At 32.4% G+C, this 27,700-nt stretch overlaps 1 protein-coding gene across 6 annotated transcripts in view; it reads left to right on the top strand.

Annotated features, from left to right (window-relative positions):
* Positions 1-17,643: 17,643 nt before the first annotated feature.
* Positions 17,644-27,700, top strand: part of LOC101492361 (calcium-transporting ATPase 8, plasma membrane-type) — a 34,282-nt gene continuing 24,225 nt past the window's right edge. For 3 of the 6 annotated variants that reach the window (XM_027332780.2, XM_073370414.1, XM_012718581.3), the window contains exons 1-3: positions 17,644-17,704; positions 17,801-17,876; positions 25,874-25,939. The gene's annotated coding sequence lies outside the window, so the exon portion shown is untranslated. Of the gene's footprint in view, positions 17,705-17,794; positions 17,877-25,873; positions 25,940-27,700 lie in introns of those variants that run through there. The other 3 variants (XM_073370407.1, XM_073370417.1, XM_073370419.1) reach the window with 1 other exon arrangement.

The raw sequence follows: 27,700 nt of genomic DNA on the forward strand, positions 1-27,700 counted from the left end.
ATCAGTATATCTTAAAAAAGCTCAACATGCATTTTAATGATTACAAAAAATTTATAACATCAATACCTGAATAATGGTTCGAAGAAAGATGAGATGTAAAGAAAAGGGGGAACGCAGAAAGTTCACAGAAATATGGTTCAAAGAAATAGGATATTGAAGAAATACGTAATGAGGGTTACGTATTTCAATGAAAATATATTGTGTGAAATGGGAGAGATGATCTTGGATGGAAATAAGGTTCGAAACGAAGGAGATGATCGTGGAAATAAGGTTCGTAATGGACGGGATGATAGGGTTTGCAAAAGAAGAGAAGAAATGAAGGTTGAGATGATAGTGAAGTTTACGTAATGAAGAGGAAACTGAAGAGGTAACTGTTATATATACGTAACACTTTTACAGTGCTTTTTATAAGCCTTTTATAACGCTTATTTTGTAAAGCGCTCTAAAAGGCTTCCTTAGTTAAATTTTTAAAAGGCTCTTTTACAGCGCTTTTCCCAAAAAGCGCTGTAAAAGACATCCGTGTGTTATTATGTTATATGAATGCCTTTTACAGCGCTTTCACACATAAGCGCTCTAAAAGGCTTCTTTAGTTAAATTTTTAAAAGGCTCTTTTACATCACTTTTCCCAAAAAGCGTTGTAAAAGACCTCCGTGTGTTATTATGTTATTTGAATGCCTTTTACAGCGCTTTCACACATAAGCGCTTTAAAAGCCTTCTTTAGTTAAATTTTTAAAAGGCTCTTTTACAGCGCTTTTTTCAAATAAGCGCTGTAAAAGACCTCCGTGTGTTATTATGTTATATGAATGCCTTTTACAGCGCTTTCACACATAAGCGCTCTAAAAGGCTTCTTTAGTTAAATTTTTAAAAGGCTCTTTTACAGCGCTTTTTTCAAATAAGCGCTGTAAAAGACCTCCGTGTGTTATTATGTTATATGAATGCCTTTTACAGCGCTTTCACACATAAGCGCTCTAAAAGGCTTCTTTAGTTAAATTTTTAAAAGGCTCTTTTACAGCGCTTTTTTCAAATAAGCGCTGTAAAAGACCTCCGTGTGTTATTATGTTATTTGAATGCCTTTTACAGCGCTTTTACACATAAGCGCTCTAAAATGTCTCTTTATGTTAATTTTAAGAGGCTCTTTTACAGCGCTTTTCCCAAATAAGCGCTGTAAAAGACCTCCGTGTGTTATTATGTTATATGAATGTTTTTTAAAGCCTTTTACAGCGCTTTTCCACATAAGCGCTCTAAAATGTCTCTTTATGTTAATTTTAAAAGGCTCTTTTACAGCGCTTTTTCCAAATAAGCGCTGTAAAAGGCCTTATTGTTTTTGTGTTTTGTTATGTTATGTTATTTTTTAAACAAGCTCAACATGCATGCAAAACCCACATAGTAGTAACTGGTCACCACAAAAATCCCTTCCTCTTCACCAAACTCTTCTCCTTTTATGCATCTTCTTCACAAACATCAAAGCTTACTCTTTCACAATTCAATCTCCACCTCAACACCCTTTTTATCTCTTTACATTCTCTTTCCTTCTTAAATCGAAACTTAATTGGTATTCAGGATCATTGCCATGTTGCGAAAAATGGGTTTGTGTCTGGTGTTTTTGGGGATTCCCATGATGCGTACAAGGTGTTTGAAGAAATGGGTTTGTGTCTGATGTTTTTTGGATTCCCATGATGCGTACAAGGTGTTTGAAGAAATGGGTTTGTGTCTGATGTTTTTTGGATTCCCATGATGCGTACAAGGTGTTTGAAGAAATTAGGTGTCTGATGAATATTATTTTTAAAGCTTTTTTACAGCGCTTTGTCAAATAAGCGCTGTAAAATGTCTTTTTTACTCACTTTCAAAAGAGTCGTTTACAGCGCTTTGTGTGAAAAGCGCTGTAAAAGGTATAAAACACTCATTATTTTATTTTTAAAAGGATCTTTTACAGCGCTTTTTAAGATAAGCGCTGTAAAATGTCTCTTTATTTTATTTTTGTGTTTGGTTTATTTGGGTTGGGATGACATTAAAAACATTTTTATCATTGTTTATTGGATTAAAAATATTGTTATCATTGTCTTTATCACAATACTTTAGGAGATGATGAATTATTAGAAATGAGTATTCTGAAGAATCTATATATATATATGCACTGAGCAAAAGAGAATCTCTCTATTCAGTTCAGTTCAGTTCATGTAAATTACTAATTTATATTCAGTTCAGTTCATGTAAATCAAGCTAAATATAAAACACTCATTGTTACATGAACTTGGTATAAAACACTCAAATCAAGCTAAATATAAGCAGAAAATAAATTAATCAGAAAATAAATTAATCAGAACTTAGTATAAAACACTCAATTCAGATTACATGCATATTTACAATAACACAGTTCAGATTACATGCATAGCTTATATAAAACAATTAAACATATATATACATTAAGATGCCCTTCTTCTTTTCCTGGTGACATTCACATTTGTTTGTCCATTTACAATACGAAACGATGGATTAATCCAAATTCCCTCATCATGATCATCTCTAAGATATAAACCATCATCAGTTGAATCAATTTCATGTGGTTGTTGTGATGTTGCAAATAAAAGATCATTACCAACATCTTCATCATTATTGTTATCATCACTTATTTTATTGGTCGATAGGACAACAGACCATTTATCATTAGAAGGATCAGTGACATAAAACACTTGTTGAGCTTGCGACGCTAAAATAAAAGGCTCGTCTTTGTATCCCACCCTATTAAAATCGACAAGCAAGAATCCTGACTCATCAATCCGAACGCCATTATTATTATCGACCCACTTGCAACCAAATATGGGAACACGAAACATTGTGTAGTCTAACTCCCATATGCGCTCGATAACCCCAAAATATGATAGATTTGCATATATTGGGTTTTTGTCTTTTGCACTTGAGACATGCATCGCTTCAGCTACGAGAGTGACTCCACTATTTTGCATAGTGGTCTGATCATCTTGTTCTTTGGTATAAAATGTGTAGCCGTTAATAACATAACCAGTGTAAGAAAAGACATGTAAGCTCGGACCATTTGCTAGCCACCTCAATCTATTTGAAATTGATCCGGGGTCTATATCAAATTTTGACATTATGTGATTTTTTAACCATGTTACAAAACTTCGATTGTGCTCTCGAGTTATCCAATTTTGATTCCTATTCATGTTCAAACGAGATAACTGATCAATGTGTATTGTAACATACGGTTGAACCTCATCATCATTGTGCAGAACATACAATTGTGCCTGCTCCCATTCTGTCCTTGATATAGTCAGTAGTCTCCTTCCAGTTATCCCTTCTCCTGATAGTCTTCCCGAATGACGAGACATGGGAAGCCCTATGGATTCAACATTGGACAGATATTCAGTACAAAATTCAGCAGCCTCTTCAACAATGTATCGTTCAGCAATACAACCTTCTGGTCGACTTCTACTTTTTACGTACCCTTTTAATATTTTCATATATCGTTCTATCGGATACATCCATCTCATATAAGCTGGCCCACAAAGTTGTGTCTCCTTAACCAGATGAACAGTAAGGTGAACCATTATATCAAAAAACGATGGTGGGAAATACATTTCAAGCTCACACAAAGTAACAACAATTTCCCTCTGCAATGTCGGTAATTTCTGAGGGTCGATCACTTTACTACAAATTTCCCTGAAGAAGAAACATAATCTAGTTAAGGCTAGTCGAACTTTTTCAGGTAAAATGGAACGTATACCTATTGGTAGCAAATGCTCCATTATAATATGACAATCATGGGTCTTCAAACCTTTTAACTTGAGGTCTTTCATACAAACCAAATTTTTAATGTTCGAAGAGTATCCTTCTGGAACTTTAACTTCGTGTAGAAATTTACATAAAACAATTTTTTCCTTTCTAGATAGAGTATGAGCGGCTGGAGGTAGATATGTGCGATTTCCTTTCTTTACTGGAGCCAGTTCATTTCTTATTCCCATATCGACCAAGTCCAATCTTGCATTGACGCCATCTTTAGACTTTCCTGGAACATTGAGTAACGTACCAATAACACTTTCAAATACATTTTTTTCAATATGCATCACATCGAGGAAATGTCTTACATACAATGACTTCCAATATGGCAATTCAAAGAAAATTGACTTTTTCTTCCACCCAGTTTTCACCAGCTCTCCCGCAAAAGGTTTGCCAAATTTATTGGTCAAACCTTGTACTTTTTCAAGTATTTGATATCCAGTCGGTGCTAAAGGAGCTTTACCTTCCTCTGATTTTCCATTGAATGCATTTCTCCACCCACGATACTGATGACTATAAGGTAAAAATCTACGATGTCCAAGAAACACATTCTTCTTACAATGTTTCAACCGCATCCAATTTGTACTCTCTTCACATATAGGACATGCACACTGACCTTTAATGCTATATCCTGATAAATTACCATATGCTGGAAAATCATTAATTATGCCGAACAACATAACCCTTAAATTGAAACATTCTTTCTTATACCCATCATAAACTTCCACACCTGTCTCCCACATACTTTTTAAATTTTCGATTAGAGGAGTCAAGTATACGTCGATATCATTCCCCGGTTGTTTGGGTCCAGAAATTAACAGAGACAACATCATAAACTTACGCTTCATACATAACCATGGAGGTAGGTTATATATTACCAAAATCACAGGCCACGTGCTATGTGAGATGCTTTGAAGACCATGTGGATTCATTCCATCAGTAGAAAGTGCAAGTCTTAGATTTCTTGACTCTATCCCGAATTCAGGATACTCGTGATCAATTTTTGCCCATTGTGGGGAATCTGCAGGGTGTCGAAACATTCCATCTCTAATTCTTTCATCTGCATGCCATGTCAAGTGTTTTGAATCTTCTTCACTGCGATACATGCGCCTAAATCTTGGTATTATAGGAAAATACCACACGACTTTTGCTGGAGTAGATTCTTTCTTCTTATATCGAGAGACATTGCATTTCGGACACGCCTTAAGTAGTTCATATTCGTTTCGAAATAAAATGCAATCGTTAGGACACGCATGAATCCTTTCGTAACTCATTCCAATAGAACACAAAATCCGTTTAGCCTCGTAGGTTCGACTGGGAAGTTCATTATCATCTGGCAACATATCTTTTATGAGTGTTAATAATTCCGTAAAGCTTTTATCAGACCATCCATTACTCGCTTTTAAGTTGTACAACTTTAATATCGCTGACAGTCTTGTGAATTTAGTACAACCATTATATAATTCTTTCTCTGCATCACTCAACAAACTTTCAAACATTTTAGGACAATCTCGAAGATCTTCTTCAACTGCTTTTGCAATCTCATCAACTCGGTCCGGCTCATATGTATCTGTATCGAAATCAGTTGAAGCATATGTAGAACTATTCTCAAAATTAATGTTTCCTTTTTTTTTCTCACCATGTCTTATCCAACATGTGTAGCTTTGATCAATTCCATTACATACTAGATGTCCTTCTAATTCATCTTCTCTAACACGTTTTCCAAAACAACATTTTAAACAAGGACAAACTACTCTATTTGGATCTTTTGCATTCTTCACTGCAAACTCAACAAACTCCTTCACTCCAATTTCATACTCTTTTGACAATCGATTGGCTGAAATCCATTTCCTATCCATATTATACCACCTATATAAATGCAGTAACAAAAATAATAAGCTTTCAAAACATATCAACAAGTTTCAAAAAGAAACCAATATCAACTAACAATTTCAAAACAGAACAGATCATGTGGTATGAGTTTTTGACAATTTTTGACAATTTCAAAACAGAACAGATCATGTGGTATGAGTTTTTGACAATTTTTGACAATTTCAAAACAGAACAGATCATGTGGTATGAGTTTTTGACAATTTTTGACAATTTCAAAACAGAACAGATCATGTGGTATGAGTTTTTGACAATTTTTGACAATTTCAAAACATAACAGATCATGTGTAAAAAATACCTTAGACAACGTAGATGGCCGCACAGTACGTAGAGGATATTAGGGTTCGCAACGTATATAATTATTTGAAAGATGTATTTTACAGCGCTTGTGAAAAACGCGCTGTAATAGGTAGTTAAATTCAATGAAAGCGCATGTGTTTTACAGCGCTTGTGAAAAACGCGCTGTAATAGGTAGTTAAATTCAATGAAAGCGCATGTGTTTTACAGCGCTTGTGAAAAAAGCGCTGTAACTGATACGCGAAAGCGCTTCCTTTTACAGCGCTTTTTTTACAAGCGCTGTAAAAGCCTTATAACGTGATGCGCAAACGTTAAATGACCTACTACAGCGCTTGTTTTACAGCGCTTTGAATCAAAAGCGCTGTAATAGGTTCCGTTATTTTTAAAATATAATTACAACAGCGCTTGTGTTTAGCAAGCGCTGTAAAATGGGCGCTGTTAAATGTCATTTCTGGCGTAGTGGACTTTTAAAATTAAGTGACTAATTTTATAAATAAATAAAAATAGAATACTAAAATTACAATTAAATCTAAAATTAAACAACCACTTCGTTGACTAACGGGTCTCAAATCTTCTTCAACATATGATTGCCCTCTATTCAAAAACTCATGTAAATTAAAGGAATCTCCTCTCTCTTGCGGTTTAACTCTCTTGTTGTGGAACATTGTTTCCCACCAATATACTTTAAATAATTGTTTATGTGCTCATTATGAAGATTGGAATCATATTAATATGTTTTTGCCATGTTTCTTATAGAGTAATTAAAGCTCGCAATCTATTCATACTTGGAGTTCATATGACACCTCATTGTGACAAGATTCAACATTCTTTTACGGAACTCCTTTTTATTCTATCATATACTTCCCACACACATTTGTTCTTTGTCATTGACTATATCTCTTTATAATAACTTGTCAACTTCATAATCTTTGTGAGATTGAATTTTAACTAGCTAAATCTTATTTTTATAAAATTATATTATAAATGCAAGTATTCATCAACTTCATCGATAACTAACTACTTCTAGTGGTTTCTTATCATCACGATCACATTTTTAGCTACACGGTTCCAATCGTAACATTGTTTAAAAAAATATGAACAAACATAATGTTTTGTAAGATTTATGGGTCACATATGTAACTAATTAATAAAGTGTGTTAGGGTCATTATATAATTAGCCAATAAACTAGGGGTCAAATAATATATAATAGTTTATGGCTAAAGAGCATAATAGTTATGAAAATTAAAAGTGTAGATACCAGGCAGTTTCTAATTTAATGAGGGGCTGAATTGGAAATACTGCAATTTGGGATATAACTAATAATAGTTATATATAGGGGTAATGGTCCCCAAGGCAAACACAACAAGACTATTCAGTTTCAAAACCCTAAAGGAGAAAACTCTCTGGTTCTCTCTATCCCCATCAAGAGAGCAAGGTCTTCAGGGTGTTTTGCTGAGGAAGATCACCCAACCCATTGGCTCTATCATCATCATCCCAGGATTTCATCAATGGCAATTCCCACAGGTACGCTTCCGCCCTTGGTTATTCATCATGTAATTGGCATGGATAGTTAACAAGTGGTATCAGAGCCTACCATGTTTAAATCATGATGAAATTCGGTTATTGTCATTATTTTAGGATTCAATTTGGGAATTTTGACATGATTGAAATCTTAGGGTTTGAAATTTGGGAATTTAGATTTTCAAATTACAAACTTATTGTCCATGTTTATAATTCTAGATTTTTTGCTTGAATTATTTTAATGAATTATTTTATTTATAAAGCCTAATTATTTAAATAATTTTTAATCAAGCAAAGTTATTTATTAAAATAATATGTGGGAATATTTCTTTTAAAGGTTTATACTTCGTTTTTTTTTTATTCCCACAGTCGGTTAGGTTGTTTATTGCAACTCTTGACCGAGACAGCTCGATGGTTTATTACATATACATTCTTTTTAATGAAGTAGTCGTTATAGATTGCAGAGGTTTAAGTCTCAGCTTTATAGTAGTGTGTTTTGAATTAAATATTAGGAACTATTTGATGAAAAATATTGGAGATCATGTCAGAATTTTTTCCCGAGAAATATATCTTGCTGTTTTGTTCAATCTTGGATAATTTTATTTCATCTGAACACCATTATTGAAGTTCTATTAAAATCTATTTTTTTTTTTGTTGTTTTAGGCTTCTTATTATGACCTTTTTTTATTTATTTTTTATTTTTTTTGAACAATATTAGTGAACAATATTCTTTTTAATATTAATAAAATAAAGTTTATATTAGTGAACAATATTTTTTTTTAAATATTGTTTTATTTGGATATAATAAATATATGTTCAAGTCAAGTTTGACATTTTTGAATGAGTTAATTAAAACTTGACGTCGCCAAAGTGACCTCTCTTGTCTAAATTGCTCGTGAAGAGTGTCAAATGGCTGTGTATATGTTTATTCATGCGGGTATTGACCGGCCCAAAGGAAGGTTAATATTTGGCAGAATTACTTGGTACACCTGCGATGATAAATGTGTGACAATTATTTGGTATACATGTGAGCAGTAAATCGGCCCAAAGGAAGGTTTATTGTTTGACATGTCTTATTGTCAATATTTGATCGTTGCAACAAGAGTACCACTAGCAGTTAGTGTTACTGTCCAAAGACTTGACATCAATGGTGCACTGGGTATCTTGAGATAGGTTAAATTCCATGATTTGAACATATGTATTTATTTATTTATTGATTTATTTTCCTATAATGTGAGTTTCTAAGTTTCGTTCTTTATCTAATTTACAGCATCGGTTGCTTCCATATCTGCAAATTTGAGTTCTATTCCTGTCCTTAATGGGACAAATTTTAAGGAATGGAAAGAGAACATTTTGATTGTTCTTGGCTGCATGGATCTAGACCTTGCATTAAGAATTGATCGACCCTCTACTCCTAAGGACTCTAGTTCTTCTGAAGAAAAATTAGAGTATGAGAAATGGGATCGCTCAAATCGCATAAGTCTTATGATCATAAAGCGTGACATTCCTGAGGTCTTTAGAGGTGCTGTCTCGAATGAGATAGTTACAGCTAAAAATTTCCTTGTTGAGATGGAAAAACGCTTTGAAAAAAGTGATAAGGCTGAAACAAGTTCTTTGCTTCAGAATTTAATTTCCATGAAGTATCAAGGCAAGGGAAATATAAGAGAGCACATTATGATGATGTCCAACATTGCTTCTAAGCTTAAAGGACTAAAGCTTGAGTTGTCAGATGACTTACTCATTCATTTAGTATTGCTGTCTCTTCCTTCGCAATTCAGTCAGTTTAAGGTGACTTATAATTGTCAAAAGGAGAAATGGACTCTTAATGAGCTCATTTCATTATGTGTGCAAGAAGAGGACAGGCTGAAGCAAGATAGGACTGAAAGTGCTCACTTTACTAGCATCTCTAAAGTTGTTGAGATGGAAAAACGCTTTGTAAAAAGTGATAAGGCTGAAACAAGTTCTTTGCTTCAGAATTTAATTTCCATGAAGTATCAAGGCAAGGGAAATATAAGAGAGCACATTATGATGATGTCCAACATTGCTTCTAAGCTTAAAGGTCTAAAGCTTGAGTTGTCAGATGACTTACTCATTCATTTAGTATTGCTGTCTCTTCCTTCGCAATTCAGTCAGTTTAAGGTGACTTATAATTGTCAAAAGGAGAAATGGACTCTTAATGAGCTCATTTCATTATGTGTGCAAGAAGAGGACAGGCTGAAGCAAGATAGGACTGAAAGTGCTCACTTTACTAGCATCTCTAAAGACAAGGGCAAAAGGAAAAGAATTGAGGAGCCCAAGAACAAAGCTGCTGCTAAGGGTCCAGAACAAAAGAAGCAGACTAAGGATAACAACTGCTTCTTCTGCAGGAGTTCTGGACACGTGAAGAAGGATTGTGCCAAATATCACGCTTGGCGTGTTAAGAAAGGTATGATTCTGTCTTTGGTCTGTTCTGAGGTTAATTTAGCTTCAGTACCTAGAAACACTTGGTGGTTAGACTCTGGTGCAACTACTAACATCAGTGTTTCAATGCAGGGTTGCCTGAACTTCCGAAAGCCTAGTGATACTGAAAGATGGATCTATGTAGGAGATGGGAAGAAGGTAGAAGTTGAAGCCATAGGAAAATTTAGATTATTATTAAGTTCCGGTCATTATTTGGATTTAAAAGACACTTTTGTTGTACCGTCATTTAGACGGAATTTGATCTCTATTTCTTATTTGGACAAATCAGGATATTATTGTTCATTCGGGAATAAAGAATTTACTTTGTCTTTAAATTCGAATGTTGTTGGAACCGGTTTACTTTCTGGTTATGATAATCTTTATTTGTTGGAAACTGTGGCTAACTATAATGAAACCTTGAATGTGGAATCACGTGGTACTAAGCGGAAAATTGACAATTTCAATTCAGGGGTGCTTTGGCACAAGCGTCTAGGTCACATCTCTAAAAATAGAGTTGAACGACTTGTGTCAGATGGAATTTTAGATTCCATTGACTTCACAGACTTTAACGTTTGTGTAGCATGCATTAAAGGAAAACAGACTAAAGATAAGAAATTAGGCGCATATAGAGCTACAGACGTCTTAGAATTGATACATACGGACATCTGTGGGCCATTTCCAACTCCTTCTTGGAATGGTCAACAATATTTTATATCATTCATAGACGATTATTCTAGATATGCCTACCTTTACCTAATTCACGAAAAGTCCCAATCAATAGACGTGTTCAAATCCTTTAAGGCAGAAGTTGAGAATCAACTTAATAAAAGAATTAAAAAGGTCAAATCTGATCGTGGTGGTGAATACTACGGCAGATATGACGGTTCAGGTGAACAACGTCCGGGACCATTTGCCAAATACCTAGAGGAATGTGGAATCGTCCCACAATACACTATGCCGGGGTCACCCAGCATGAATGGTGTAGCTGAAAGACGAAACAGGACTCTTAAGGATATGGTAAGGAGTATGATTTGTCATTCCACCTTGCCAGAGTCACTCTGGGGAGAGGCATTAAAAACAGCAGCATACATTCTTAATAGAGTACCAACTAAGGCAGCGGCTAAAACACCTTATGAGCTTTGGATTGGGCGTAAGCCTAGTCTGAAGCACCTTCATGTTTGGGGATGTCCAGCTGAGGCAAGGCCTTATAGGCCGAATGAAAAGAAATTTGAACCCCGAACAATTAGCAGCTATTTTATAGGGTACTCAGAAAAATCAAGGGGCTATAAATTTTATGATCCTAATTTGAGAACAATTTTTGAGACGGGAACGGCAACGTTCTTTGAGGATATTGAGTTTGGGGGGAAGATTAAGGTTAAAGATTTTGTCTTTGAGGAAGAATCGGTAACAATTCCAGAACTGATTCTTCCACCAATTGACTTTCCCATTATTGAACAAACTCAAGATGATCTGGTTGTTCAGGAAGAACAAAATCCAGATCAAATTCAAGATCCTCAAGAACAAGTGCCTCAAGAGCCAGCTCCATTGCGGAGATCCACTAGAGAAAGGAAAAATGCTATTTCGGATGATTATGTAGTATTTATCAATGAGGTAGAGGAAAATGTTGGCATGACGGAAGACGACCCAGTCAACTTTCATCAAGCCATGCAAGATTCTCGTTCAGATAAGTGGATCGAAGCAATGAATGAGGAGTACAAGTCTATGCAAGACAATTCAGTTTGGGAACTTATCCCATTACCTGAAGGAAAGAAACCCATTGGTTGCAAATGGATTTTTAAAACCAAGCGGGATTCCAATGGTAATGTGGAGAGATATAAGGCACGTCTTGTAGCTAAGGGTTATACTCAAAAGGAAGGGATTGATTATAAAGAGACTTTCTCTCCGGTTTCATCGAAGGACTCTTTAAGAATAATCATGGCTCTTGTTGCTCACTTTAATTTGGAGCTTCATCAAATGGATGTAAAAACAGCTTTTCTCAATGGCGACATTGATGAGACGATCTATATGGTGCAGCCAGAAAACTTTGTGTTGGGAGACCCAAAGAATATGGTGTGCAAACTAAGAAAATCCATTTATGGGCTAAAACAAGCTTCTCGTCAATGGTACCATAAATTTCATCAAGTAATTCTCTCATTTGGTTTTGAGATGAATACAGTTGATGATTGTGTGTATCATAAGTTCAGTGGGAGCAGACATATTTTCCTGGTCTTGTATGTTGATGACATACTGCTTGCCACTAACGATATAGGCATGTTGCACGAAACTAAGAAATTTCTATCAAAGCATTTTGAGATGAAAGATCTTGGTGACGCCTCTTTTGTATTAGGAATTCAGATACACCGAGACAGATCTCGAGGTATTCTTGGATTGTCACAAAAGAGCTATATCGATAAGGTTCTCAAAAGGTTTGGGTTACAGGATTGCAAACCAGGGGACACCCCAGTTGCTAAGGGAGACAAGTTTAGTCTCAAACAGTGCCCTAAGGGAAGTTTGGAAATTCAAGAAATGCAAAAGATCCCTTATGCTTCAGCTGTAGGGAGTCTTATGTATGCCCAAGTATGTACGCGTCCAGACATAGCGTTCATAGTAGGGATTTTAGGCAGATATTTAAGCAATCCAGGTCTTGACCATTGGAAAGCAGCCAAGAGGGTCATGAGATATTTGAAGAGAACAAGAAACTACATGCTCACATATAGGAGGTCAGACCAGTTAGAGATCACTGGGTACTCTGACTCGGATTTTGCGGGATGCCAAGACAGCTTAAGATCAACTTCAGGCTATGTCTTTCTGTTAGCTGGTGGAGCAGTTTCTTGGCGTAGTGCCAAGCAAGGTCTTACTGCTTCATCAACCATGGCAGCAGAATTCGTAGCAATTCATGAGGCATCTGACCAGGGCATTTGGCTGAGAAATTTTGTCACGGGGCTGCAAATAGTTGAAGGGATTGAAAGACCACTCAAGTTGTATTGTGACAATAGATCAGCAGTCCTGTATTCTAACAATAATAGGAGCTCAACCAAGTCAAAGCACATTGACATTAAGTTCCTAGTTGTTAAAGAGAAGGTACAAAGTGGACAGATATCCATAGAACACTTAAGGACAAACTCCATGATTGCGGATCCACTCACTAAAGGTCTACCACCCAAGGTCTTTCATGAGCATACTGCTCACATGGGTGTGCTACAGTTTGAGGAATCTTGATTTTAGTGGGAGTTTCGTCCATTATGTAATTCATGTTCTATGTTTAATTGTAAAGTACAAATACATTGTATTTGGACTTTCTGATCAGAAATAAAGTTTAAAGTATTCAGTTTTTGGTTACTTTGTACATTTAAGTTATGGTATGATCTCATTCGATAAAGTAGGACCAGTTGAAAATTGACATGCATTGACCAACTTCATGTAATTTTCATGCTACACTTTTCATAATGGGTCTATGTCATTTAGTTGTGTCAGTACGGGTGATCATTGATGGGTTTAGTTATGCTTCTTATGACGAAAGCCTCTTTGGTTCCATGTACTGATATGATTAATGGACGGGACAATTTGGATTATACTCAAGATAATTATAATGACATTTTTGACGTCATAAAGTCTAACACACTCCTAAGGATACATGTGTGACCAGTGGGAGATTGTAAGATTTATGGGTCATATATGTAATTAATTAATAAAGTGTGTTAGGGTCATTATATAATTAGCCAATAAACTAGGGGTCAAATAATATATAATAGTTTATGGCTAAAGAGCATAATAGTTATGAAAATTAATAGTGTAGATACCAGACAGTTTCTAATTTAATGAGAGGCTGAATTGGAAATACTGCAATTTGGGATATAACTAATAATAGTTATATATAGGGGTAATGGTCCCCAAGGCAAACACAACAAGACTATTCAGTTTCAAAACCCTAAAGGAGAAAACTCTCTGGTTCTCTCTATCCCCATCAAGAGAGCAAGGTCTTCAGAGTGTTTTGCTGAGGAAGATCACCCAACCCATTGGCTCTATCATCATCATCCCAGAATTTCATCGATGGCAATTCCCACAGGTACGCTTCCGCCCTTGGTTATTCATCATGTAATTGGCATGGATAGTTAACATGTTTGTTAACTAATTTAAAACATTTTTGTTATTTATTAATTAATTATCATTATTAATTAGTCATTCTTGCAGTTTGTAAGAAAACACACACATATATATTAAAATTTTACATGCATGAGGTAATCACATATTAATCTCTTTTCATAAATATTATGTGATACATCTAAAACGAGAAGATCTATTTTCCATTCAGCCTCAAGCTTAATTGGTCCATGACCAAAAAAATGTACTACTACTCATTACATACCTTAATTAATATAATAAAGAAAAGTGAACTTACAAGGAAGCTCCTTTAGTTTGTTGTTTCATATGTTAATATCAATATGAACTTTTTGCGGTATAGTCTACGATCATAAATTGAAGTCGCTGTAATAGATAATAGTTTATAGTTAATCTATTCTTTACTTGATCCTCTAGCACATTGGAGCCAACAAACAAAGTTAAAGTCATTGGATAGATAAAATAACACGTTAAATTAATATTATGTGTTATATAAGAATGCATATATCTTCTAAGAGTTTGTTTTAGATTGATTAATTTAAGTTAATTTATTGGTGAGTATTAATTTGTGAGGGCTTATATGAAAGTAATTTATATTATGGCTTTGTTCGATAAAATTAAATTATAAGTTGAAAATTTGACTGGTCATAACTTATAGCTAAAAAGCTAATTAATTGAAATTAAAGTGTTTGATAAATTTAATTTTTAATAATATAAAATGACATTAAAGGATATGATTATTTAATTTAAAATAATAAAAAAAAAATGACATTTTTATCTAATCTTCTACTTATTGTTTTAGTCGATTTATTATTTTTTTTTGTACTCAATCTATTTTCGTACTTCACTTTATTTCTTATGTTTTCTTTTTATTTGTGTCATTATACTTTATTTCGTATGTAACAAAGCTCTGAAATAAATAACTAAAAACCATGGAATACATTATTTATTTTTTGGTAGATCGGTTACTTTTTTTATATATAAACATACATTTGAAGAGTTTTTTAAAAGTTTAACAAACCTCATGTGTATAAATAGTAATCGTAAAAAACAATTTATTTTAGGCTTAATTGCAGTTTTAGTCCCTCTATTTTACTTGAATCGCAAAAGTAGTCCCCCCATTTTATTTATTCCCAATTTTGGTCCCTCAAACATTATTTTGGTCCAAAACTTGATAAATTTCATTTTTTTTTTTGCATTTATTTAAGTAAAACCATGCCTCAAGATTTCATGTGCAACAATTGTATATGAAATCTATTATCAGAAATTGTGTAGTACGGTTTTAAAAAAATAAAATTTCATCAAGTTTTGGACAAAAATTCTGTTTGGGAGACCAAAACTGAGGAGAAACAAAATGGGGGGACTACTTTCGTGATTCAGCCAAAATAGGAGACCAAAATTGCAATTAAACCTTTATTTTATGGTTTACAATTTAAAATAAAAAGTAAATTTAACTTTATGAGTTATTTTGACAAATAATTAAAGAAATTGAGTCCAACTCTATTCATGTATGCCTTTGTTAAATTTGTGTTATGTGATAGAGAATTTGTGCATACATGAAGTTAAATGTTTTTGCTGTGAATTTTGTTGATAAGGATTGAAAGAATGAATGTGTTATGTAGAAATAATAGTACTGCTCTAAAAAAACAAAAACAAAAAACAAAACAGAAGTAATAACACCGATAAAAAAATATTAAAGATAGTGGGTGAATAGTAAATTAGCGGGACAATAACGTATTATATATAAAAATAAATTATTAAAGTTATAAATAGAGAAAAGTGTAAAAAAATTATAAGATCAAATGCTATTTCTCAAAATAAGCTATAAATTTGTGGGAAAAAAATTATTTATCAAACACATTTTATTTAATCTAACAAACTTATTAATTAGTTTAATAAACTAAAAAGCTAACTTATTAGCGTTATCAAACATTATTTATATTTATAAATTATTTTCATAAATTTTTCAAGATAAATAATAAAAATAGGTTATAATTTATATAAAAAAAAAGTGTGACAATTTATTTTATCTTATTTTTTAAACTGCTAAAAAAACATTATTATAACAGATATTCTTAATTCGAAGTGTACAGAAAATTATAAAGTTAGATCAGTGTCAAATCTATTTATACACACAGAAATTCCTAACAACCACAAAAGATAACTATTTAAGACAAAAAAAATATAACAAAAATTACATGATACGCCGCTACATACATAACAATCCGTACCAAAAATTAAAATCATAAGGATTCAAATACATGTCAACCAAATAGCCTCAAGTTTCGATTGCAGCTTTTTACGATTAGAAACTAAACCAACAAATTGATAGATATAAACTTCTATATCATTACTAAAAGCACACATCACACTCAACCACCTCACTAGTTCCGACATAAACCGCAACCGACGATATAAAATCAATTTGGTTGATGTTTTTAGGTACCGACATTGGAATTTTTGGATTCCTCCCATAAAACATACAAATTAATTAAATTTTTGTATAATATATAATAATAAATTTTTTCAAACCTCATCTAATTGATTCTCTATTTATAACACCCTCTACTATCACTTTCCCATTAACACAAAAGAAGTGAGTAAGAAAACGCAAGAGTTTTTTTATCTGTTTTTTTTTAGTGTGGTGGTTAATTTTATTTGCGTTCTCCTTTCTTTATAAAATTAAAATACGGGACACACCTCAGGTATCATACTTCTACATTATATAATTATATATTCTAATTATGTGTGATATTTCTCATATGTGCAACTTCTTTATTTTTCAATTCACAACAACACTAATTATCATAAATGTCACTATTATTTCCAACAACCTTCTATTAAAATCATAATCATTTTCAACATATAAGATATAAAAAATAATTAGATAATATGCTTTTTTTATAATAAAAATAGTTAACTATACTTCAGAGTAAAAAAAATATTGAACTATATTTCTGGAGAGAAAATACTATCAACGACATTAAATTTTATATAAATAACATACAAAATAATAAATAACACATTTTTATAATAAAAATAACCAAGTAGGTCATGTTTCTTAGCAAAAACACAATTATCATGTTTTTGGAGAGAAAATATTATTTATGACTAACATCAAATTTTATATATGAGATATAAAATAATCAAACTACATGTTTTTGTTTTTTATAATAAAAATAATCTACTAAATTGACTATGTTTTCATAGAAAAAAAATATTACTTTAAGAATGAGATCAAATTTTGGTATAAGATAGATATACATGACTCAGACAACATCAAGACAATAATACAGTAGTATTTAAAAATTGTTAGTTATAATTTTTGTCGTTAGTTTAAAAATTCAAAAGAATTGAGAAGAATAAACACTCGTCACTTGTCAAAAAATAAAGAAAACACTTGTTGCCAAAACATGATTTTCCTATTACAGGTCAAAAGACAAAAAGATTAATATTTTTAGATGAATTCAGCTTTAAGTCAAGAATCATATTGCTTTCCACCACCTAATTAATATACTACTATTTCATATTCTTGCTCTGTTTTCCACGCCATATATATATTCATATATATCTCTGTAGTTTAAAATTCCATGCAATAACCATCATTCATTTGGTTAGATTCAAGTTGGCACAAGATACTTGGTATGATATTTAACAAGAATTAAATCAGCATAGTATATATGTTTATATGATGAGAAATCAAGTTTCATAACTTTGTATCTCAATTTTTGGTGTTAGAATCAAATATCACGAGGAAAGACATGTTGGAAGCAATATATCCCTCTGGCTTTATTTTGCAAAGCAAATTATAAAGGTTAGTCATGTCTTGACCCATCTTTTACTGTATGCTATTGTAGAATCTCAAGAGTAATTGTTGTCCTTGCTTGCGAAGACAGAGTTAATTAACAAGGCTATGAATTATGAAATATAAAGTTGGTTTGATGATTTCACTTGAACAATATAAAATACTAATAATATTAATGAATTATGAAATATAAAGTTGGTTTGATGATTTGATTTTAATAATAAAATATTAACAATATTAATCTGATTATTAACATTAACCATTGAAAAAAAAAGACTATAATCCATTAAAAAGAAGGAAAGTTAAAAAAAAACAAAAACAAAAAAAGAGTTAAGAGGAAGAGCAATAGACATTAAAAAGGAGGAAAGGTTAAAATTTCAATTTTTGGAGTTAAGGAGAATTTTCTGCTTTTTAAAAGGCTTGGTTAAAGGGAGTTTAAAGTATATTTTATTAGTTGTTATAAGGTTTTTTCTTGGAAAATGTTTCCTACATCCATATTATGTTTTAATGTTTAGGCGAGCTCAAAGTAGAAAAGATAAAAGGGTTTTCACGTTTATAAATGAAAGGATTAAAATGAAATAATTTTATTTTAAGGAATCAAAATAAAGACGAAAAAAAGTTTTAAAAAAAATTAACGGATTGAATTAAAAAGAACAAAACTTAAGAACTTAAAAACTTAAGAATTAAAAAGAATAAAACTTAAAAATTAACTTAAGAACTTATTAAAAAGAATAAATGTTATTGTTATCGACCTATATATTTTCTTAATTTAAATGAATAAACATTTTTTTAATAGTAATAATAATAAAAAAAGAACCCTATTTCAAAATTGAAAACCATAATTTTAAACTAGAAGTATAACCCAAATGTTTGTATATCTAGTATATTTGACAAGATACCTTGATATAAGCAAGAATCATAAACTCCCCCATGATATACCGAAATTATAAACAAGAATTTATCATATGTTTAGATGAAGATGACTGTCCGCAACAATGGAGAAAAAGAATTAGGGTATTTTTATTTTATTGGTTTGGAGTTTTCAACTTGAAACATCTTTTCTTTCTCTTTCATTTTTATTTCAGAACACTCATCATTCCATTTGATTTTATGTTTCTCATATTTCAGCATTTATGTTGGTGTATTCTTGGGAAAAACCAGAGATAATTAGCGATAACTATCTCAATAATGCGAAATATTTTTTCCCCCACCTGTGCAGATAAATGGCCAAATAGAAAATACAATTTCAGAGACCAAAAATAATTGGCAGAAAATTAAATATGAGACAAACACAATTTTTAACGTGGAAAATTTCCCTCAAATTGAGAGAATAAAAATCACAGGACCTAGTCCAGTAAAAACTTCTACTATAATAATTAATGGGTACACCAGAGTCTTTCTAATAATAATAGGGAATATCAATCAACAATAACAACCTTAGAATAATCTCTCAGAGAAGATAAAACTACTCAAACTATATATTAAAGTAACAAACTCAATGGTAGGAAAAATATACTAAATTTATAGATCAAACGGAGCAAGTTTGCTACACACTTGTTACCACCACCGGAACCAAACCCTTATTTTTCTTCTCTGACAACCGTTCTCGTTTTATTCTTCATCACATCTAAAATAAGGATTTCAAATCACTTTTATTTCCTTCACATGAGCCTAGTCCAATAATACATTTTCTTTTTCTTTTTCTATTTTTTTCCTTTTATTTCAATAATAATACTACTAATAATAATACTAATAATAATAAAACTAGTGGGTTCCACTTGCGGAGTGAACCCACCCAACAAATCTCCCCCTCACGACTCAAATGGGAAGGTACTGCTCAACGATGTCAGCTTTCTTTCTACATCATATCATCTTCAACACAAGCAAGGTCTTCGTCATCTTATTTGAACCATTCTCATCAGTATGAATCTTCTCAATTAAAAGTGTTTTCATTTCCAGTGCATCTCGTATCCAATGATACCACACTTCAATATGCTTCGACTTTGCATGAAAAGCCAGATTCTTGCTGAGATGGATTGCACTCTGACTATCACAAAATAACACAAACTTGTTTTGCTTAAGGCCTAACTCATGTAGGAATTTCTTCATCCACAAGAGTTCTATAAAAGCTTCAGTTGTTGCAATGTATTCAACTTCAGTAGTGGATAAAGCAACACACTTTTGTAGTCTTGATTGCCAAGACACAGCTCCCCCTGCAAACGTCATCATATAACCAGAAGTAGATTTTTTTAGAATCAAGATCACCTACCATATATGCATCTGTGTAGCCATCCAACACATGTTCACCACCTCCATAGCATAAACACATTTTGGAAGTGCCTCTGAGGTATCTGAGAATCCACTTCACTGCTTGCCAATGATCTTTACCAGGATTAGAGAGAAACCGACTAACAACTCCAACTGCATGAGCAATATTTGGCCTTGTGCATATCATAACATACATCAAACTACCAATTGTGGATGCATAAGGAACCTTCTTCATCTCTTCTTTGTTTTTCTCACTTGTAGGACATTTATCAAAATTCAATTTAAAATGAGTAGCAAGTGGAGTACTAATAGGTTTGCAATTGCTCATGTTAAACCTCTCTAACACCTTATCAATATAATTGTGTTGAGACAACCACAATTTATTATTCTTTTTGTCACGAGTGATTCTCATACCCATTATTTTCTTTGAAGGACCCAAGTATTTCATTGCAAAAGACTTGTTCAAATCTTTCTTTAAAGATTGAATCTTCTTAGTGTCATGACCAACAATCAACATGTCATCCACATATAATAAGAGAATAATATAATCACCATCAGAGAATTTCTTGATAAATACACAATGGTCACAAGTAGTTTTACCATATCCATGTTTCTCCATGAAAGAATCAAATTTTTTGTATCATTGTTGAGGTGTTTGATTGAGCCAATACAAGTTTTTCTTCAATTTACACACAAGTTTCTCTTTACCTTTGACTTCGAAACCCTTTGGTTGCTCCATATAGATCTCTTCCTCCAAATCACCGTGAAGGAATGCAGTTTTCAAATCAAGTTGTTCAACTTCTAGGTTCAAACTAGTTGCTAACCGAAGCACAACTCCGATAGAGGACATCTTCACCACAGGTGACAAAATTTCATCAAAGTCAATACCTTTTCTCTCATTAAAACCTTTCACAACCAATCTTGCTTTGTATCTTGGTTGAGAACTATTCTTTTTTGCCTTTATCTTGTATACCCATTTGTTCTTGAGTGTTTTTCTGCCATTAGGCAACTTTACCAAATCAAATGTGTGATTCTCAAGCAAGAAATTCATCTCTTCTTGCATGGCCTTTAACAACTTTTCTTTATCAACATTTGTAATAGCTTCTTGATAGTACTCTGGCTCTCCACTATCAGTGGTCATCACATACTCATGTGGAAGATATCTTTGAGAAGGTTGACGTTCTCTAGTAGATCTTCTCAACTCAAACTCGTCTAGTGGCTCAACTGGAACCTGCTCATCAGGGTGAGGTACATGATCACCAGTTACATTCTCATCATCTACCTGTATATCTCCCCCATCAACAAAGGTTTCTGCAGGGGGCTTAGGCGCAACATCAATGTAACTTCTGGATTTGGTTTCTGTTTTTCAGCTTTATCAAAATCTTCAATAGTCTGGTCTTCAAGAAATATCACATCTCGGCTTCTAATAATTTTCTTGTCAACCAGATCCCACAATCTATAACCAAATTCTTCATCACCATAACCGATTAATATACAGTGTTTGGATTTACTATCAAGCTTGGACCTCTAATCTCTTGGAACTCGAACAAAGTATCTACAACCAAAAACTCTCAAATGACTGTAAGAGACATATTTCCCTGTCCACACTCTATTTGGAACATCACCATCAAGTGGAATTCAAGGAGAAAGATTGATCAAATCCACTGCAGTTTTCATTGCTTCACCACAAAAGGATTTCAATAATTTTGCATGAGAGGGCATACATCTGATTCTGTCATTAATCGTACGATTCATTCTCTCTACAACACCATTATGCTGAGGTGTCTTTGGAACTGTTTTCTCAAACCTGATTCCATGTTCTCTACAATACTCTTCAAATGAACCTCTGCATTCGCCACCGTTATCTGATCGAACACATTTTAATTTCCTTCCCTTTTCTCTTTCAACACTTACATGAAAATGCTTGAAGACTCCAAATATCTGGTCTTTTGATTTCAATGGAAATGCCCACACTTTTCTAGAGTGGTCGTCAATAAAAGTAACAAAATATGATGCACCACCAAGCGATTTACTATCCATCATACAAACGTTAGTATGAACTAAATCAATAATATATTGCCTCCTATGAGGACCAGTATTATGAAAAGAAATTCTATGTTGTTTTCCAGCAAAACAATGAGTGCAAGTTTTTAGAGACGTATCTTTCACAAGAAGAAAATTTTTCTTCGCAAGTATGTTGCGGCCTTTGTCACTCAAGTGACCGAGGCACATATGCCATAAATCATAAGATGCATCTTCAATTGTGTTCACTTTTTCCTTACATAACTTTGTAGGCATCCTATAGAGATAAGTGGAACTTTGCAACCACTAGGGAGCCTTTGGTGATTTTACATATACCACCACCACCAAAATAAGTGTGATAACCATCAATATCCAAAGCTTTCATCGATATCAAATTGAGACGAATATCAGGTACATGTCTAACATTCTTCAATTGAAGCTTGCAACCAATCCCAGTTTCAACCCAAACATCTCCCATACCGATAATTTTACATACTCCTTCATCTCCAATTTTTACCATGTCAAAATCACCAGCACTGTAAGATGAGAAGAAATCACGTCTAGGAGTAATATGATATGAGGCACCCGAATCAATAATCCAAGTTGAATCATGACATGCAAGGTTTATGAAATTATCATCACAAACAATGTTCTGTTGTTGTATCTTTAACATTTTTCTTCTCTTTGTCTTCATATCTTTCCCTTGACTGATCTCTCTTAAGGAACCTACAATTTCGTTTTATGTGACCCTCTTTGCCACAATGATAGCACATCACTTCTTTTCTAGTCCTCGACTTGCTTCTTAACTTGCTACGACTTTCAGAGTTGTCATGTCTATTGAAGTTTCTAGATTGACTTCTCCCTCGTGACTCTCTAACTAGTGCTTCTGACTTTGAGGAAGAACCAATCAAACCATGTTCCTTTCTTCGAGCTTCTTCATTCAATATGCTCTCTTTAACTGTTGACATTTTCAACTTTTCACTTGGAGCTGAATTGATCAACGTCACAACAAGGACTTCCTAATTATCAGGCAAGGAACTCAACAATAACAATGCTTGCAACTCATCATCTAATTTAATTTCTGCGGTTGTCAACTGATTCACTGTATTATAAAAAATACTCATATGTTCTGCCATTGAATCCCCATCTTTGTATTTCATATTCACCAGCTTCTGAATCAAGAATGCTTTATTTTGCACATTCTTTCGTTCATACAACTCTTTTAATTTTTTCCACATCTTGTTAGCATTTATTTCAGTTTCAATATGTGGATATACACTAAGATCCAACCACTGTCTGATCAACGCCACTGCCTTTCTATCCATCTTCTTCCAGTCAGCGTCAGATTTATTTGCAGGTTTAGCAGTGTTACCCTCAATAGGATCATACAAATCTTTACTGTATAACATGTTTTCCATGAGAGTCTTCCAAAGTGTGTAATTAGAAGAGTTGAGTTTAATCATATTGGGACCTTTATTTTCCTCCTCCATTTAACTGCACAAATCAACCGAGCTCTGATACCACTTTGTTGGGATAAACCAGAGATAATTAGCGATAACTATCTCAATAATGCAAAATATTTTTTCTCCCATCTGTGCAAATAAATGGCCAAACAAAAAATACAATTCCACAAAGCAAAATTAATTGGCAGAAAATTAAATATGAGACAAACACAATTTTTAACGTGGAAAACTTCCCTCAAATTGAGAGAATAAAAACCAGGGGACCTAGTCCAGTAAAAACTTCCACTATAATAATTAATGGGTACATCAGAGTCTTCCTAATAACAATAGAGAACATCAAGCAACAATAACAACCTTCCACTAAAGTGGGTATGCCAAAGTAACTATAAGAGAAGATAAAACTACTCAAACTATATATTAAAGTAACAAACTCAGTTGTAGGAATAACATACTAAATTTGTAGATCAAACGAATCAAGTTTGCTACACACCTGTTACCGCCACCAGAATCCAACCCTTATTTTTCTTCTCTGGCAACCATTCTCGTTTTATTCTTCATCACATCTAAAATAGAGATTTCAAATTCCTTTTATTTCCTTCACATGGTCTAGCCCAATAATACCTTCTTCTTTTTCTTTCTTTTTTTTCAATAATACTAATACTAATACTAATACTAATACTCATAAAACTAGTGGGTTTCACTTGAGGAGTAAGTCCACCCAACATCATTTACTTAAGGTTCCTAGATAATATCATAAACTAAAATGAATAATATTTTAAACAACTTAAAATTTAAATGAATTTTCTATTGAGTTAAGGATTAATCTAACAGTGCCTAACATTTTAGAGACTAAATTGATTGTTTATCAGTAATATTTAATTAAATGATATTTGATAATTTTATGATAAAATTTTATTTTTTAAATATGTCAAAATGACTATATTTAATAATAATAGAAAATAGATAATCTAATATTAATTTGAAAGAAGATTTTAATTTATATACAAGATCGTAAAAATTTGTTTAGATCATAACCGTATTAAAAGTTTAATTTTAATTATGACTATTTCAAAAGTTTTTCAAATGATTAATTGTAATATGTCGAAAATGTAAATTTTTTTACTCTAACATTATATAATAATGAAATTCTTTGAATTTTTTTGTTACTAAACTTAAACAAAGACAAAATACGACTATTTTAATTCTTTAAATTATAAAAATTGGTCAATTTAATTTCTCAAATATATTAAATAATAAATTAATTTTTTAAATTAAATAATATCAATCAAACTGTATAAAAAAATATAAATCAATTTAGTCAATCCATCAAAATATTTCCTTAATAAACATATATCAAAATCCATTAAAAGACATTTATATTGATTAAAATAGTCTCTTGTTATATCAAAACTAATAGAATCTTTAAAATTGATTAGTAAAAAAAAACTTTTAAAACTGTTGTACAATATTTGGAAAAAACTAAATTGGTTGATATTTTTTATTTAAGATTTATTTCATAAATTTAAGAAACTAAATTTATCCAACATTACAATTTTAAAGAATAAAGTACCCTCTTTACTCATCTAATCCCTCAAGGAACATGTCAATGTAGTCGCTTGCTGCTGGCTGTCTACTAAGAAAAGCTGTGCATTGGAGTTCATTAAGGAGAATAAATACACTATAATAATGTTGACTTCGTCTTTACGACTTAGCTCAATTAATATGATTCATTAATTATGCACCTAATTTCTTTGTTTTTCTATTTTCTTTAATAAAATCTTTTACTTATAAAAGAAAAATAATAAATATTTACAGAATGGATATAAAAATAAATGCAAATGAATGCTTTTAAGGATTTGACTTTGAAATTTTCACTGAATGAAATACTTACCATAACTTCATTATAATTAGTTTTGTTTGTTTTTGTCAATGATTTTACCCTAATTAATTGTCTTACCTTATGCCCATCACCATTGCATTTGCACAAGGAAAATAAGGATATGTTTTTTTCTTCTTTTCCATCATCTTGTTTAAAAAAATAATTCAATTTCCACTTTAAAACTAATATTTTCCTATATTAATTTAAAGAAATATATTAGAATTAAAAAAAAAATAGGATAAGATGAAAAAATTCAAAAAAATAATACTATATATTATTATACACAATAAGCACATCAAGAGCATGAGTGGAATTTTTTTCTTCTCTTGACAAAGAGTGGAACTAAAGAGGGTATATTTGGACTATTAATATAGGTTAGGTCCCGGGGTTGCTTTGAAGTTAATCGATTGAGAAGTTTACCAACCGTGTTACTGAAAGAGGTGAGTAATCAACTTACGACACATCTTGTTTTTTACTCCAAAATAGAAGTAATAGTACCATCATATTCATAGGTATTTTCTTTTCCATGTTTTTCTCATCTGTAATAAGGTGCATAAGAAAATTATGTTGTTCTCATCTTAATTCTTTTATTTTTATTTAGACATATATAAATAACTTAGTCAGGGTTAAATTTTAAAAATTTTATACAATATATTCTCCTCATATAATTGAAGATTAATTTTTAGATGGATTGAACAGCTTTTATAATTTATAATTTAGGGTTGTTTTTTTATGTACTATCTTCTTTAGTTATTAACTTTTCAAAAGCTAAACAATGACATAAAAACTCGTTCGATTCCATTTTTTTCTTGATAAATCATCAATTTTATTAATAATTATGTAATTAACTAAAACATCCCATCTTATAAGAAGGGTTGATGATGGCACTCCATTATATTTCATTATAACTACTTATTTTGAATTTTAAATTATAGAGACACTTAAATATATGTATGGATTTACCATCACTTTGAAAAAAATCATAATGTCACTTATTTTGTAAAAACTATGGTTTGGAACTTTGATGAATTTACATGACACTATTGTTAATAATAAAGAGAAGAAGAAGAGAGACAACTACTCTAGGGTTTCACAGAATAAACTAAATTTAAGTTAAAAGGATTACAATGAGTATATATACAGGAGAATAGAAATGTCTAAAATACTCTTACTACTAATATATAATAACATTATCTAACATCTTCCCTCAAACTCACGATGCATTAACATGGAGCATCGAGAGTTTGTCAACTAAAAAACGAAAACGTTTAATGGAATACATCTTTGTGAACAAATCAACGATCTGTAAAGAATAAGAGACAAACAATAGAGTAATGGTTTCATGCTGAAGATGATGACGAGTAAGATGACAATCAATCTCAATGTGTTTGGTGTGTTCATGAAAGACCGAATTGTGAACAATTTGAATATCACTCTTGTTATCGCAGTGCATCGGAGTTGGCTCAGAAAGAGAGATACCCATATCAGACAAAAGGCAACACAACCAAATTATTTCAGCGGTAGTGGATGTCATAACACGATACTCAGCTTCTGTAGAGGAGCGAGACAATGTCATGTTTCTTACTCTTCCAAGAAATAAGAGAGTCTCCAAGAAAGATACAAAATCATGTGGTGGATTTACGATTTATGGTGTCACCAGCCCAATCAGCATCATAATAAGCTCATAACTCCAATGAGGATGACGATGGAAATAGAAGGCATTGAAATTGAGTTCCTCGAAGATAACGAATAATTTGAAGAACTGTTACCCAATGTACTGTAGTGGGAGAGACAACAAATTGACTAACAACATGAACAACATAAGCAATATCAGGTCTGATAATCGTAAGATACACTAAGCTGTCAACCAAAGTACGATACAAGTGGAATCTGGTAAAGGAACACCATCCGAGGAAGTATATTTCACATTCAACTCAAGAGGAGTATATGCTGATCTAGTATCAAAAAGACGAGTCTGGTCACAAATGTTGACAATGTACTTGGATTGAGAAAGAATGTAGCCTCTAGGAGAGTAGGCAACTTGAATCCCCAAGAAATAGCAAATAATTTCCAAGTCCTTCATCTCAAGCTGCTTGACTAACTACAATTTCAACTCATAGATTCCACTAACATCATCACCTGTAATAATCATATCATCAACATATAGAGAAAGTATAATACGACTATAAGTGGTGGACCTT

Source organism: Cicer arietinum, chromosome 1 (genome assembly GCF_000331145.2).
Source record: "Cicer arietinum cultivar CDC Frontier isolate Library 1 chromosome 1, Cicar.CDCFrontier_v2.0, whole genome shotgun sequence".
Taxonomy (NCBI): domain Eukaryota; kingdom Viridiplantae; phylum Streptophyta; class Magnoliopsida; order Fabales; family Fabaceae; genus Cicer; species Cicer arietinum.